Source organism: Ursus maritimus, unplaced genomic scaffold (genome assembly GCF_017311325.1).
Source record: "Ursus maritimus isolate PB19 unplaced genomic scaffold, ASM1731132v1 scaffold_9, whole genome shotgun sequence".
NCBI classification, from domain to species: Eukaryota; Metazoa; Chordata; class Mammalia; order Carnivora; family Ursidae; genus Ursus; species Ursus maritimus.
In genome coordinates, this window is record NW_024427107.1 from 66,545,667 (window position 1) to 66,560,204 (window position 14,538).

Consider the following 14,538-nt stretch of genomic DNA (forward strand, 5'->3'; position numbering starts at 1 on the left):
TGGAAATTAAATAGTCTCAGGTTTAAGTCATAATCAGTTGTGTGACATTGAACAAAGTTACTCCCACCATCCCTCAACTTCCTTCGTCATTTGTAAATGGGGGTGATAGTATTTATAGGCATTTAAGCTAATATTCTGCTGAGATATTAACATTTTTCAACAGTCATCAACCCATCAAAGTGCTGCACATAGAGCAGCACCCAAGTGCTGGAGGCATGTACCTATTAAAATTAGTCTGTGGGGATGTAACAGGGGCCCCAGGGCAGTGGCCAGGTGAACAGGAAGGTGGGGGTGCTGTGGTGGTGAGGGGTGGGTTCTGGGGAAGCAGCTATTTACTGACTGCTATGGAAGTGTTTCAAGATTTTAACATTTGCTATGGACTGTTCATGGCTACAGGATGAATAGGGGTCCTTTGCAATGGGAGTTTGCATTTCTAGGGGAATTTACTCTGTGGTTCGTACTCTGGCTAAACTTACATGATTCCACACAATCTTCACAAAGACTCTCGAAAGTGCTACCTCAGGCCCATGCTTTCAATGAGGAAAATGCCTCTCTGAAAGTTATAATAGCCAGTAAGTGGTAGACCAGTGATCTGAGTTCACACTGACCCATGGCAGAGCCGGCCTCACACCTGCGATGGGAGAGAGTGGGAAATCCTGGGCAATAGCACAAAACTGAAGTTGAGAACATGGGGAGGAAGGACAAGTAAGAGAGCTGGGCTGGAGGACACTTCAAATGAGAAATAACAAATCTGGTAGACATGCAGAGTCCGTGGACAAAATTGACATTAAAAACATGTGTTCCACCTGCACTTTGCAAATGGTATAAAATGTTGACAAAAGATGAATCTGCATCAGGGGTAGATGGAGGTTCTTCTGTACTGTGCTTATTCAAGCAACTGAAATTATGCCCAAATATTAAGTTCAAGTAAAAACAAAAATAAATCACAGCCCTTTGCACACAGGGCTTCATCTTCCCTCAGCTCTTGGTCATCTCTCAGTTGGATTGTCCGGTTTCTTGCCTTCATCAACTCAGTTTTCAGAGTCCAGGGGCCACTAAAGAAGACGGAGGTGGAATGTTCCACCTCATCAACTTTCAGCAGCACTGAAGAAATCTGAAGAGAAGTTTTTTGTGATTGTGTGGCTTGGAAATGCTTGCAAACGAGAATGAGTGTAACCACTGCGAGCACCTGCTACGTAGCAGGAAGAGCACTGGCCTGGGAGTCCGAGAACAGTGGTTTGAATCTTGTTTGGCCCATTTCACAGTTCAGCAATCTTGGATGAATCATGACTTCATATGAAAATGAGAATCACAGTGGCAACCTCCCTGCTTCTGCTGGAGATGAAATGAAATACCATTTGTAAGGTTCCAACCACGGGGTTTGGAATATAGTATGTGCTCAGTAAACATTTTATTTCCTTTTCTCAGAGGCTCCATTTCTACACCTATTCAAGGAGAATGGTAATAATATCTTAAGAAGAGGGTGCAGAGATTTAATTCAATACCTGTGAAACACGCTTTGACATGAGCAACGTTACCAACACGCTAAATTACTGTTGTCATTGCTGGAAGGAGTTGATGAACTCTTGTCCCTAACTACATCTCACAGTTGAATGTCTCATTCTATCTTTATTGCTTTCAAGTGTCTTCTGATTCTTGAATCTGAATCTTCCAACAAGACTACTGAAGCATTATATATGCCTCTGAACACAATTCACATCTCCCCATCATGCCCAGCCCAGGGCTGTGGAAACTCCAAACACGTGGTGAACACTGGGCATTTCTGAAGCAAAAGCTAAGGAGGTGACAGGCATTAAAACGAAATGTTTGTCTAAAGTGAACTGTAAAGTGGTGAAACCAAGAGGCTCGGGATATTTTCTTCCCTTACCAGTGACTCATCAACTTTAGGATTTTGACTGGCCAGAAAACATTAGGGTGTGGATAACTTTGGGGGGCCATGATTCTGCATCATCTTACTAGATGATATCACGGTACAGTTACGGATTGTTTGGTGAAATTTAGTTTCAGATATCAGTGTATACCCACATATATACACACGCATACAAATAGGTAGGCATTTAGTTGTGATACACAGTTCATTTCTTATTGTGGGTCAGTAGCCAGTGTCTGAAAATGCTTCTCTAAAGCAAGGAGGAAAAACCTTGGTGTGTTTAGGGGAAAAAAAATAGGCCTGTGAGGCTGGAATATAGTTGTAAGAGGGGGTGATAAGAACTGAAGTTGGCAGCATTAAGCAGAGGCCAGATCGTGCAGGCCAACAGGCCACGGTAAAGAACTTAGATCTCATTCTAAGCCCACTGGATGCCACTAAAGGGTGTAAACCCGCATGTCACACACTCTGATCAACATTTTTAAAAGAAGGGTAATTTTGGATACCTTTTACGTTACCTTTCTCCTGTTCGCTCAAGTTCACAGATTGGACTCGAGAATTCCCCAGGCTGACCCCAAAACCAAGTGCTTTGGAGAGAATTAGAATGCTTGGAATAGAATAAAACTAGTAAACCACTGATTTGAATTCTTGGAGATACCAGGAAGACTAGCTCAGGTGGTAAAAAATAAAACTCCCACAGAAATACAAACAACAACGTAACTATTTTTCACCTATAAGTAAGCAAATATTTTCAAACAGCTTCACTGCAATTGGCACAATGTTTTAGAGACGGTCACACGGTCGTTCCTATCAAAATCTAAATTTTGCAGGGGTGCCTGTGTGGCTCAGTTGATTAAGCATCTGACTCTTGATTTCGGCTCAGGTCATAATCTCAGGGTAGTGAGACTGAGCCCCGGTGGGGCTCTGCACTGGGCATAGAGCCTGCTTGAGATTCTCTTTCTCCCTCTGCCCTCTTCACCCCTCCCCCTCAAAAAAATTAAAAATAAAAAAACCCTCTAAATTTTGCTTAGTCTTTAATCCAGAAATTTCACTTCAATGACTATATCCTTTAGAAATACTCTCATACATGCCAAAAACAGGTATAACAAAAGTGTGGTATCATTTATAATTAGGAAAAACTGGATATAGTTGAAATGAGCCTCAATTTAAAAAACGCATAAATAAGAAACAGAAGCTTTTTACTATTAAGTACTAAACAACTGTACTAAAAAGAATGTTCTAGACACTTTCTGTAATAATATGAAGAAGGTCTGGGTTTATTAATGAGTAAAAAAAAGGAGCATCACAGTAATATGGGTAGCATGATCTAATTTAAAAACACTGGGAAAAATACATGCACCTAAGCATGTCTGAATGTTCATAGAAAAAAATCGAGAAGGAACACGCAGCACGCCTAACACTGATAACCCTTGGTTACAGGTGGAACAAGGTGAAAGAAGGCAATGGAAAATGTCCTTTCTTTTACTTTATACACGTTGGTATTTGAACTTCTTTTAAGCATATATTATTTTTGAACTGTAAGAAAAAAGTAATAAAATTATATTAATAAAATATATTCATAGGCTGAAAGGGCAGGCAGAGAGAGGCACTAACCAGAAGGTAATAAAACAGTTAGAGCTTTAAGATGATAGGATGGTATCAATGCCTGAGTTTCACCTCCTAATTGTCAGGTTGGGGAGAAACTAAAGATTCAGATGAAATGATGCAGTTAGCGTGTGTGTGTGTGTGTGTGTGTGTGTGTGCACGCACATATATTTATGATTTTTCTCCAAACACCTGGAGACAGACAGTTTTTAACCATTACAAAACCAAATGTCACATCATCTCTGGCCATCTTAACTTGGTTAAGTTTCTTTGGCTTAACCTGCTCCAATCTGCAATTGACCTGTGAGATTTTGGGGAGTCATGAACACAGGGCAAAAGTGAAAAAGGGAAAATGGCTAGTCATACTAGTCATAGCAACCAATCCCTGAGCAGGTAACTTCCTGCCAGGACTACTTCTGAGTGATTTATGTATATCACCAACTCCAAAACCCTGCAGGGTAGGTAACACCTCATTCCCGCTTTACAAACGAATACACTATGGCCTCCCAAGCCAGGCGAGGGCGTCTGGCCCAGTAACACAGAAAGGGAGGTGCGGAGCTGACAACCCGGGCCTGACTCCAATGGCAGGCAATGCTTTCCACAGTGCCTCTAGGCTCCCTCAAACACAGAGGAAGCAGCCTCAATCCCAACGTATTGGAGCTGCTTGGCTATGCCTGAAGTCAGCTGGATGATGGTGCTAAAGAGAACAGAACACTTCTAATGCAGTGAAATTATCCTTTCAGAGTTTTTGATAATGTGCCCTAGTTGGCTGAGATCTGTATCAGCACTATGAGAAAGAAAAAAAGAGGAATTACTAAGCAATTTATAGTAGTTGTTCTCAGGTCCCCCCTGCCCCCCACCAGCCACATACAGAGACAGATGTGTGTTTTGCTCTCAAAATAAAGGGCTGATGAGTTGGAAGCAGGATTACTTTAGAATCTTCCTCTGATAAGACCTCCTCCTATCTGCTTAACTTTGCCTGGGAAGGCTATTCTGGACCCTTCCCTTCCCCACCACGTGGGGTTAGCTGCCAACACCTCCAGCCCTCACCGGTGTTACCCTAATGCCTGGAGCCTGCCAGTTCTCCAACAACACAACTTCATCAGAGGTTTTGCACTTACTCTGTGCCTGTCTTGCTCAGCAGAATGTGGGTAGGCCCCTGGAGCACAGGGACCGCACAATAGTCCTCTTTCTGGCCCCAGCGGGTAGCACATTGTCTGGTTGGCATCAATACATACTTAAAGAATGATTGAACACAATTCTAGCCAGACACATCATTTGGAACGGCAAAGAAAACAGAAGGGCCCTGCAGAGAAGTGCCTCTTAAGTTTTGATAAGAGCGGCTAAAAATAGTCCAATTCCTAGCTTGGGAGAGAAAGAAATGAAGAAGGAGATGTATCCGGCGTACAACTATTCTGTGATACTATAATGGTGGATCCATTTTTCGAAAGGATAGAAGGCACAACACAAAGAGTGAAACCTAATGTAAGTATGGTTGATAACGATGTGTCAGGGTTGGTTCATCCAGTGTGACAATGTGCCACACTGACACGCATGCTGACCCTAGGGGAGGCTGTGTGGTTGGGAGAGGGGGTATGTGGGAATCTGCGCTTTCCACTCAATTTGGCTGTGAACCTAAAACTGCTTTAAAAAATAAAGTCTACTACTTTTTTTTTAAGTACTAAAATAGATGTCAGCACAAAGAACTGCCACCGTTTGATGCTTTATGGCTTTATGAACAACCTTGCTCTTACTGAAATATAAAAAGAAATAGACCCCATTAGAATAAAGTAGAATAAATCATGCATATCCATTGCGATACAAGAGAATTCTCTCCATGGGCTTTGTTGTATTGGCCAACAGTACAGCCAGGTAGCAAAGAGAAATGTACCCTAGTATCAAGAAAAAAAAAAAAAAAGAAAAGAAAGAAAGAAAGAAAAAGAAAGAAAATCAGTGTTTGAAAAGCAAAATTAAACACTTAAAAACAGAACAACAAAAAAACAATGAAATACTTTTTCCAGAGGAAATACCATTTCCAAAGAAGATACACATTAATTTACTCTTATCACCTTTTTCCTCATCCATGGCCCAGATTTGGTTTCTAATATTAAAGATTGTGACAAAATTTGCCAGTTCAAAAAATTTGTGTGTGTGTATAGTCCTTACTTTTCACAATAAAAGCACTCCCTGAAATTCAATCATCTTACTGTTACTTTTTTACATTTACAAATTAATCTTTTACATGAATGAGGTTTAGGGCTATAGCCAAGGAATAAGTATTAATTAGTATTAATTGGTTATAATTAAGTATAGCAACTAGCAACTTCTAGAACCATCTCAAAGGATAAAGTTGCGCTTGGAATCTTGTCACGGACCCCTGCTGGAGTTGGGTACTCCGCACACAGAAATTTTAGATTCAGGGTCCTAGTTGGTAAAGGGACTTGCTCAAGGTCATATATCATATTGCAGCCACACCATTTGTAGCAGAGCCCATATGGCCCCCAAGCCACAATTTAGTGCTCCATGATGCACTTGATTTACATTATCTCATAAGCCAAAGAACAGCCCTATGGACTAGACAGTCCTAATAGATGCAATTTTTTATATAAGTCAAGGAGGCTTAAAGAAGTTACTAACTTGCCTGATGTCACACAGCAGGTCAGGGGCTGGAGCCGAACAGGCGAGCTGTACGCAGCCTGAAGGGGTAAGGGGAGTGACAAAAGCACAGACGGAAGAGGGGCAGTTTGAGTAGGGATTGTCACAATGCCCAGCCACCCAAGGGCGGAGGTAATCAGGGGATGGTCAACATTCACCCAAGGCTTGTTATTGTTACTCATAATACAGAGTTGCTTCTCCTCTTTCTGCCTCTTTTTGCCTCAAGGGTTACTGCCTCTGGAGTTGTGGCTACAAGAGTGAAAATCTACCTGCCTCTCAGATAACTCTGCCTGCCAAAAATTGGAGCAGAATAAGGTTGTCTGTATTCTCCTCCAGTACGGAGAAGGGAGGGGCAGCCAAAGGTAGGTGTGGCCAGATGATCTTTCCAGGGAGAAATCCTAGCCTGGGGCTTTGGAGTCCAGCATTCCTGTTCCAGGCTAGATACTGTGGCTTATTAGCTTTGTGACCAGGGACAAATAGCTTCATTTCTCTAAACCTATGTCCTCAACTATAAAACAAAGCTATCGGGGCACCTGGGTGGCACAGCGGTTAAGCGTCTGCCTTCAGCTCGGGGCCTGATATAAATAAATAAATAAATAAATAAATAAATAAATAAATAAATAAATAAATAAATAAAACAAAGCTATCAGCAGCTGTCCAGAAAGGCCATTGTGATGATTAACATTAGACGGGATGGCAAGGCGACCTCATCAGTGTTAATATTATCTATCACTTCTAATTCCCCCTCGGGTCTCTACCATCTAGTACCTTAAAAGTTCTTAGGAAATATTTGTTGAATAAAATATTATAAACAAGTTAAGCAGTTTATCTACTAAAGATCAAAGCCCAAGAAACATTTCTTTCTTTCTTTTTTTTTTTTTAAGATTTCATTCATTTTTTTTTTTTAACAGACTGAGACACAGTGAGAGAGGGAACACCAGCAGGGAGAGTGGGAGAGGGAGAAGCAGGCTTCCTGCTGAGCGGGGAGCCCGATGTGGGGCTCGATCCCAGGACCCTGGGATCATGACCTGAGCCGAAGGCAGGTGCTTAACAACTAAGACACCCAGGTGCCCCCCAAGAAACATTTCAAACTCTCCAGCAGTGGCTACCCAACGGAAGTACTAACAAGAGTTATTTTTTTATCTTACCAGCTTCTCGTAGCTAGCTAAAAAATCTCCAGAACTAAAGGGAAGACCTCTCTCCCCCAGACAGAAACTTCATTTTGAATAAGGCTTTTGAATACCTATAATACCCTAGATCCTCTCTAGTCAATCATAATAGCTATTGATCTGGGCTTTATGTGCATTGTTTCATTCTGTGCTCACAACAACCATTTAAAGCAGATATTATTTTAGTCTGATTATATTCTTACATACATTATATATTATTTTGCAAGTACAACTGAAATTCAAGAGAGTTCAGTGATTTTGACCTATGTCATAAATCACATTGTACAGAAGATAAAATAAAGCTTCCAAGCAGGTATTTAACTTCTCCCAAGGTGACCAGCTTCACAGTAAGCAGAGCCCAGAGTAGAGAAATCCAGGGAGTTTGACTGTGAAGACTTAACCACTACTCAGTTCTTCGTGCCTGGGTCAGACCCTCTATCTCCAGTTTAGCCTAACTGCTGAGAATCCTCAGTTATGAGGTTAAAATGAATGCACTATCAAGGTCATCAAACCTTGGTAGTTAAATACATTGTTGTACAAGTGTCCCCCCAAAAAGTAGCAAAGCTCATCTTTTGAGTCACTGATGGCCACCCTTGACAAGGGACCAAAGTCTATATTCTAGCAGTGGTCTGTGTTGGCCAATTGAACAAAATAATGTCTTCTGCAATTGTGACTCCAAGACCATGGCATGAAGGCTGTCAGACTTATGCTGCTTTCCCTCTGCTTCCCTCCAGCCTGACCTGTGCCACTTCTCTCGATTGCAACAGGCAAAGGCCCGAATTCCCACTCTACTTCAAAACCTGGCTGGCAATGGAGTTCTGGGAGAGGCAGGACAGGGTCACTCCCTTGCTCCCCCTGTTCCATCCATCCTAAAACCACTGCTGCCTCACCCTCTTCAAACCATAGAGGTGGCAACCCCTTGAGATGACCAGAGGGCTTTCCACTCTGGCAAAGCCACCCCCAGATTCATTCACTCACTCCAATGTGGAGTGAAGGTCTCTCTGCCAGGACTTACTGGAATTATGAAGCAAAGGCATTTTGAGGGCACTCCATGGTTTCATTTACTCCCCAGCATTCCTCCCTGAATTAATTAATTCCTCCCTGAATTAATGTAAGCTGTGCCCACTCTGTGCCCAACTTTCTCCTCTACCTCTTCCAGAGTTGAGCATAAATGCTTCCTCAGGGAAGCCCTTACCAACTCATTGATGGAGAGATCCTCTCCTGCACACCCTGTAGGTTTCCATCTATTGCAATTAAACTCCTTATCGTGAATTCCTTTTTTGGCAAGTAGTGACCTGCCTTACCTGTTAGCATGTGACACTGAGGACAGAAACTATGGATCTGGTCTATCTTTTTATCTTAGGCACTGGGAATTTAGAAGCCTCCCAGTTAAGCACTTCGTGAATATTAATTTTATTAGTTACATCCTTTTTGCCACCATCTGTACCTTCAGAATTTTGGTCTAATTCTCCCATGGGAGTACTCCAATTAAACCTAGGCCCATCTGTTTTATTTGAAGACCTACCAACCACTGGCACTTTTGAGGGCCACCTCTATTATCATCTGTCCTCTACAGAGGAGTGAAATTGATTTCCCCTGAGAAACAAACTCTGGGGCAGGGACTCTCAATGTTTGCTTGTAATCTCTGTATGTTCTAATACCTAAGCTACAACTCAGCCTCCTCTGGTCCTTCCTAAATACCTAGTAGTATCTTGCTGTGCTTGCAAATACACACCAATCATTCTTGCATATACTCTGCAGATAAAATGGCTGTATTTGTTCAATAAGCAGTTTCCCCAGTTAATTCAGTAAAAGGAAATAAAAGCCCTTCTGCACATATTCTGGGTCTGCTCATTTTGCAGGTCCTTTTAAACGCTACCAAACATGTCATTTTCCTACATTAAGCAAGCTCAGTCCACTTAGAAGAAATGGGAACAGCAGCCTACACCAAGATCACCCAAGAATAAATGCACATTCTGTATAAGGCTCCCTCCCTTTACTTTCTTGTGCAAGAACCATGATAAATTAAGGACTCCCACTCTAGGGATAGATGGCTTCCCTGCTGCTGAGCTCCCGAACACCTTCGGCATTCGCATTCCGGGTTCTTCCTATTTAAAATTCTCTTAAGAGCCTATTGACAAAGACCAGGGCCTTGAGCCTCACAGGACTGGGGCAGTGGCTTCAGCTGCTGGCCGAAGGAGTGCTGGTGGCCTTCCACACACCAGTCCCAAATGCCACATCTCCATCCCTCATTATGCCAACAGTGCCATGTGGCCATATTTGTCCGTTTTCTGTAATTCAATTACCCAGTGAGCGCGTTCCCTTTGTCTGACACCAAAATCACCCAAGACACAACTGATCTTAAAACCAAAACACCCCAGTGTAGATTCTGATATGGGAGCGTGGTGATCAGCAGTGCTTGCATTGATTCTGAAAATCAATGTGCACTGAAAATTTATGTGTATGAGACATTTTTCACGAACACTGAGGGCCTAGGAGCAATGGGTGATTAATTCTCACAGAGCTAATGCAGGGAGGGCTGTCACTAAATGAATTCATCAAAATGTTTACTGAGCAATGTAAAGATGACACACACTGATATAAAACTTGCAGCTTGATTTTTGAACCACATATGGCACAAAGAGGTATACAAGTGGAAAAAAACCAGAAATTCAGTTAACACTAATAGATGGCTTATTGGAAAACTTTATAGCATTTTTCAAAAGGACTGGACAGATTTTATTTTAATAAGACAGTGAGGAGGAAGTGGTTCAAAAGATGTCATCAATCTTTTATTTAACTAAACACTGCCCTTCATTTTGAAGGAAATGATACAATTTCAAATCGGAACTTCCTTCTCAAGAAGTGGTATGAGAACGTAACATTGATTTAACATACATTCTTCAACAAAAATACAGTTTACACAACTCACGAGGAAATAAAATATACATAGAATTTACCATGTTAGTCAATGTAATTCTCCATAGGTCACAAGAATTATAGCTAAGAACAAAATATAGTGAATACTTGAACAAACCAGTCAAGTCTGTAGTTACTGTGATTTAAAAAAAATTTTTTTCACAAATAAAATGTAACTTTCCAAACAAAACCATTCGATGACCATGATCATAGATTTTATTCTAATTTATTTTTTTAAAAAATGGTTAGACAATCACATAATATCAAGAGTCTTCGACACAGTGGATTCCATTTTGTTAAGAAAAAAAAATAGAAAACAAGTAGTCATTAATTTTTCTTCACTCTCCATAGCATATGTTGTATAAAATTAAAGTTTTGCTTCCAAAAATATGTTTCCATGTGGTTGTCGTGTTGTCTAGTGGTGCTCTTAGGGCCAGAAGCACCGAAGACACGAGAAGGTTAACCACTGAAGTGTCATTTTTCATAAAAACTAAAAATTTCCTTAAAGGTCTTGCGTCAAGTCTTCTGCTATAGGCATTTTAGTGCTATAAAGTCATTTTAAATTACATGTGGAATAAAAGCTACAAAAGGTACGAGTTCTTTTGATACAAAAAGTTGTGTAGCGGACATTGTGGGCTTCTTTGACATACATAAGCAGTCTCAATAAAATATTTGCTCAAATAAGAAAATAGAATTTGTTTCATTACTTTTAGTATTAGTATGTGTTCCAGTCCGGAGTCCTGCTTATCCCTGCCACAGCTTCTGAAGAATGTGAGAATCAAGATTTCTTTCAAAGAACATACATAATTCACAGTACAAAATAGTTCTAAAGTCTTATTCCCAAGGAGTAACAAAAATTATTAAATATATATATATTTTTTAAAGTGCCAGATGTAGCCATAGCCTGGACGCTGATATCTCAGTTATCCGCAACACTGCCACCTTGAGGAAAGAGATGCGCTGATAGATTCCCCCTTTCTTGGAGCCTTCCAGGTTGGTTGGTGCTTTACTTCAGAGCCTTAGAGAGCCCTAAGAAACTTCCAATGGAATCATTCTTCGTATTACACACTTCGCACCTCTGGTAGCCAGTAAAAATGCTTGCAGGACATGAGAAAGCAGTCTCTGGAGTGGATGGATTTCCTTTTCTAGTTCACTTTCAAAAACCTCTTCCCCGAGGCAGAATACTACGACTGGTGTGGATTTTACGAGTTCTTCCTTCAAGTGGAAACTTCCCACAAAAAGCAGTTCCTTTGTGACAACAGACAGTCACTGGTGTACCTCCATGTGACCAATGACATTCACTTTCCAGTGGAGGGCAAAGGAGGTCGACAGAGAGAGAGGAGTGGAAAAGCTAGCTGGCTAGCCAGCCCAGAGCTGTTAGACAGTGCTTTTCTGTTCTTCTCCCCTCTTGCTGTCTGCACACTGGTCTTTCTTCAACTACCGTGTTAAGCATTAAAAAAAACCCAAACCTGTTAGATATGTGAGGCTCTCCTAAACGTCTTTTACCTTGCTTGGCTTTTCCATGAACAAGAGAATATAAACACGAAGCTGGGAGATCATGACACATGAAAACTAGATCCACATTTCCCACAGGTGACTGACATCTCTCCAAAGTCCCAGAGTAGGGCTGCGTGTGGTTCATCTTTAGCAAAGGGAAAGGACCTGCTTGGTGATCCTTGTGGGAACAGGGAACATAGCTAATGCTCCTAAAATTAAATTATTTCACATTGAGGTGCTACGACGGTCTAGGCTTTTAAAAATTATGGCATCAACTTCCAAGTTTGAAAAATGTATACAAGGAAATCCTTCAAGTCTTGTTGCCATGAGTTAGAAATCCCTAGGGAGAAGGCCCAAGGATGGCCACAGCTCTATAGGGCGTTCAAACAGGATTCCATTCCAGCTCTAAGAATTCCTTCACAAAAGGACTTCAGTGTCATCTAAAATGACTCCCAAGAGAAAGGAAAACTTCACTCAACTTTTGAGATGGCATTAGCAATGCCAATCTGCAGCAAAGCAGCACTGTGAAATCAAGGGCACGCATCATCCAAGTGCTCACGTGAATACAAGAGACGGGCTGTGAAGATTTCTAGAAGCCCCACAGTACAGCCAACAGGATCAGCGACAGATCCTTAGAGTAGGGGCCAGCCTGCTGCCGACAGATCTCACAACCACCAACCTGTGCCTTAGGACTGTCACCAGATTCGGTGCTGACTACACCAGGTGGCATTTTATTTGTGATGGCTGTCACCCCTCTTAATTGCGAAATCACCCGGGGGGGGGGTTCTCCAAAGAACAAAGAGCCTGCTGCAATATAACAAGACTTCGCCTCTTGATTAAATCACATCAGGTGTGGCTAGCAGAACAAACACCTTATCACTGAATAAACCTCAAGCCTAAGATTTTATCACCCGCAGAACAAAAGTGAGTCAGGGGGATGGGACCATGAGGAGACAAAACAAAACAAAACAAACAAACAAACAAAAAAAACCAAAAAAAAAAAAAAAAAAAAAACCCCACCAAAAACCAAAACCCCCCCAAAAAACACCACAGGCCCACCACCAAATCCTTACAGTTTACAAAAGGTTACCTTCACTGTTCAGGAAGGGGGTTACGTGATGAGTGGGAAATAAACTAATTTCTGCAGGGCAACCCCCATCTGACTGCTTCTGTAATGGATACTTTACGGGGTGGCACTAGCCAACCCCTGTGTGACCTGCGGATGAACACATCCGAGCAGGTTTAATTAGATCAGAGACACAAAGGGCTATTCCCTCCTTTGATAACAACGTGGCTCCAAGTCCCTACAAAAGCAGGCTAGAAACAAAGGCAGCATAACAGAATCCTAATTGAATCCTTCCCCCAGCCGGCCCGCGACAGTGATTTACTTGGAACCTGGGAAGTGGTGGCTGGAGCAGGAGGGAGCCCGAGACTCCACTAGAAGCCAGCTCCAGAAGATGAACTACCTGGGGGTGGGGAGGGGAGGTAGCAAAGTCTTTGTTTTGTAGCCCAAGTTTACACAACTATTTATTACACTTCACAGGGGGCTGCTTGTGTGGCCCGCGGCTCCCAGACCTGGGCCTGGTCTCTTCGGCCTTATACCGCAGGAATCCCCCGAAGTACATCACCCCGCCTCCCACATCCCACACACACCCCTGGGGGTGGGGGTAGCAGATCTGTGGCTCTGCCTGCAGGCAGGGCGCCGCCACAAACCCTCTCAGGCCTCAGTACCGGGCACCCTCCAAGCGCAGGGGAGGAGGGGAAGCGGGGAGGAGGCAATGGCAGCCACTGGTCCTCCGAACTTTCCTCCACCCCCGAGTGCGTAAGAAGGGTAGATTTTGGACCCGGGTCCAGCAAGGCTTAAGTGTCAGGCAAGTCCACCGTTTGGCCCACCTCAGAAAGGAAGACAGATCCAGCGGGGCGTGCAGGAAGTGCCCCCAGCCAAAGTGCTCCTACCTGCTCCCTCTTCCTCCTCCGTCCAAGATAACAAGCCCAAGCCACAGCTGGCTGCGCCCTTCGCCAACTCTCCTTTTTTCCAAATGGCGCAGGAGCCCAGATGGGGCCCGGAAGGTGCTGGAGGAGGGAGTGAGAGGAGGGGGAGGGGGCGGCGGCGGCTGCGAAAGGCTCCCTCTCAGGACTCGGCACTCAGCTCGCCCCTCAGTGCACCGCCGCCTCGCGGGCCTCGTCCTCCCGGCCGGGCGCAGGGGGGCGCCCGGCAGGCGGCGTAGTCCGCGCCGCGTCGATGTCGCCCTCGTCCGGCTCGGCCGGGTGCAGGTGCGTGGCGAGCTCCTGCAGCACCGCCGCGCGCCCGATCTGGTCGTTACGCCGCTTCTCCATGATCAGGTCCTCCAGACTCTGAAACTCGAGCGTGTGGCTGCGCTGCGCCGAGAGCTGGATCTGCAGCCGGTAGGGCTGCTTGCCGATGCGCAGCTCGCCGCCAATCTTGAACTCGCGCTTGCCGTAGCGGCACCAGGCGGCGAAGCTCTCCGAGTTGCGCCAGCTCAGCTCGCGCTCCTTGGCGCCCACGTGTGCCAGCGCGTTCCGCACCACGGCGCCAGGGCTCAGCGGCTTGTAGCGGTACAGGTCGTTCACCACGCGGCCGCGCCGGCCCTGGCTCGCGTCCGTCAGGAAGCTGTTGCTCACCTCCAGCCGGTGCAAGTGCACCACCTGGAAGTTGCCCACGTATACAGCCCAGTGCGGGTACTGCGCCTGCGACACGAACTCCACCAGGTCGCCAGGCCTGCACTTGTTGAGCAGGTTCTCGGGCGTGTAGGTGCTCAGCGCCGCGGAGCCCGGCGCGAAGCT

General features: G+C 44.0%; 1 protein-coding gene across 3 annotated transcripts in view; it reads right to left on the bottom strand.

The window, feature by feature from the left end:
* Nucleotides 1-14,538, bottom strand: part of LRATD2 (LRAT domain containing 2) — a 223,604-nt gene that overhangs the window by 206,113 nt on the left and 2,953 nt on the right. For 2 of the 3 annotated variants that reach the window (XR_005833628.1, XR_005833629.1), the window contains one exon: nucleotides 13,690-14,538. This exon is cut by the window's right edge and continues 1 nt beyond it. The exons of the other annotated variant lie outside the window; for it this stretch is intronic. The gene's annotated coding sequence lies outside the window, so the exon portion shown is untranslated. The remainder of the gene's footprint in view (nucleotides 1-13,689) is intronic. 3 annotated transcript variants of the gene reach the window in all.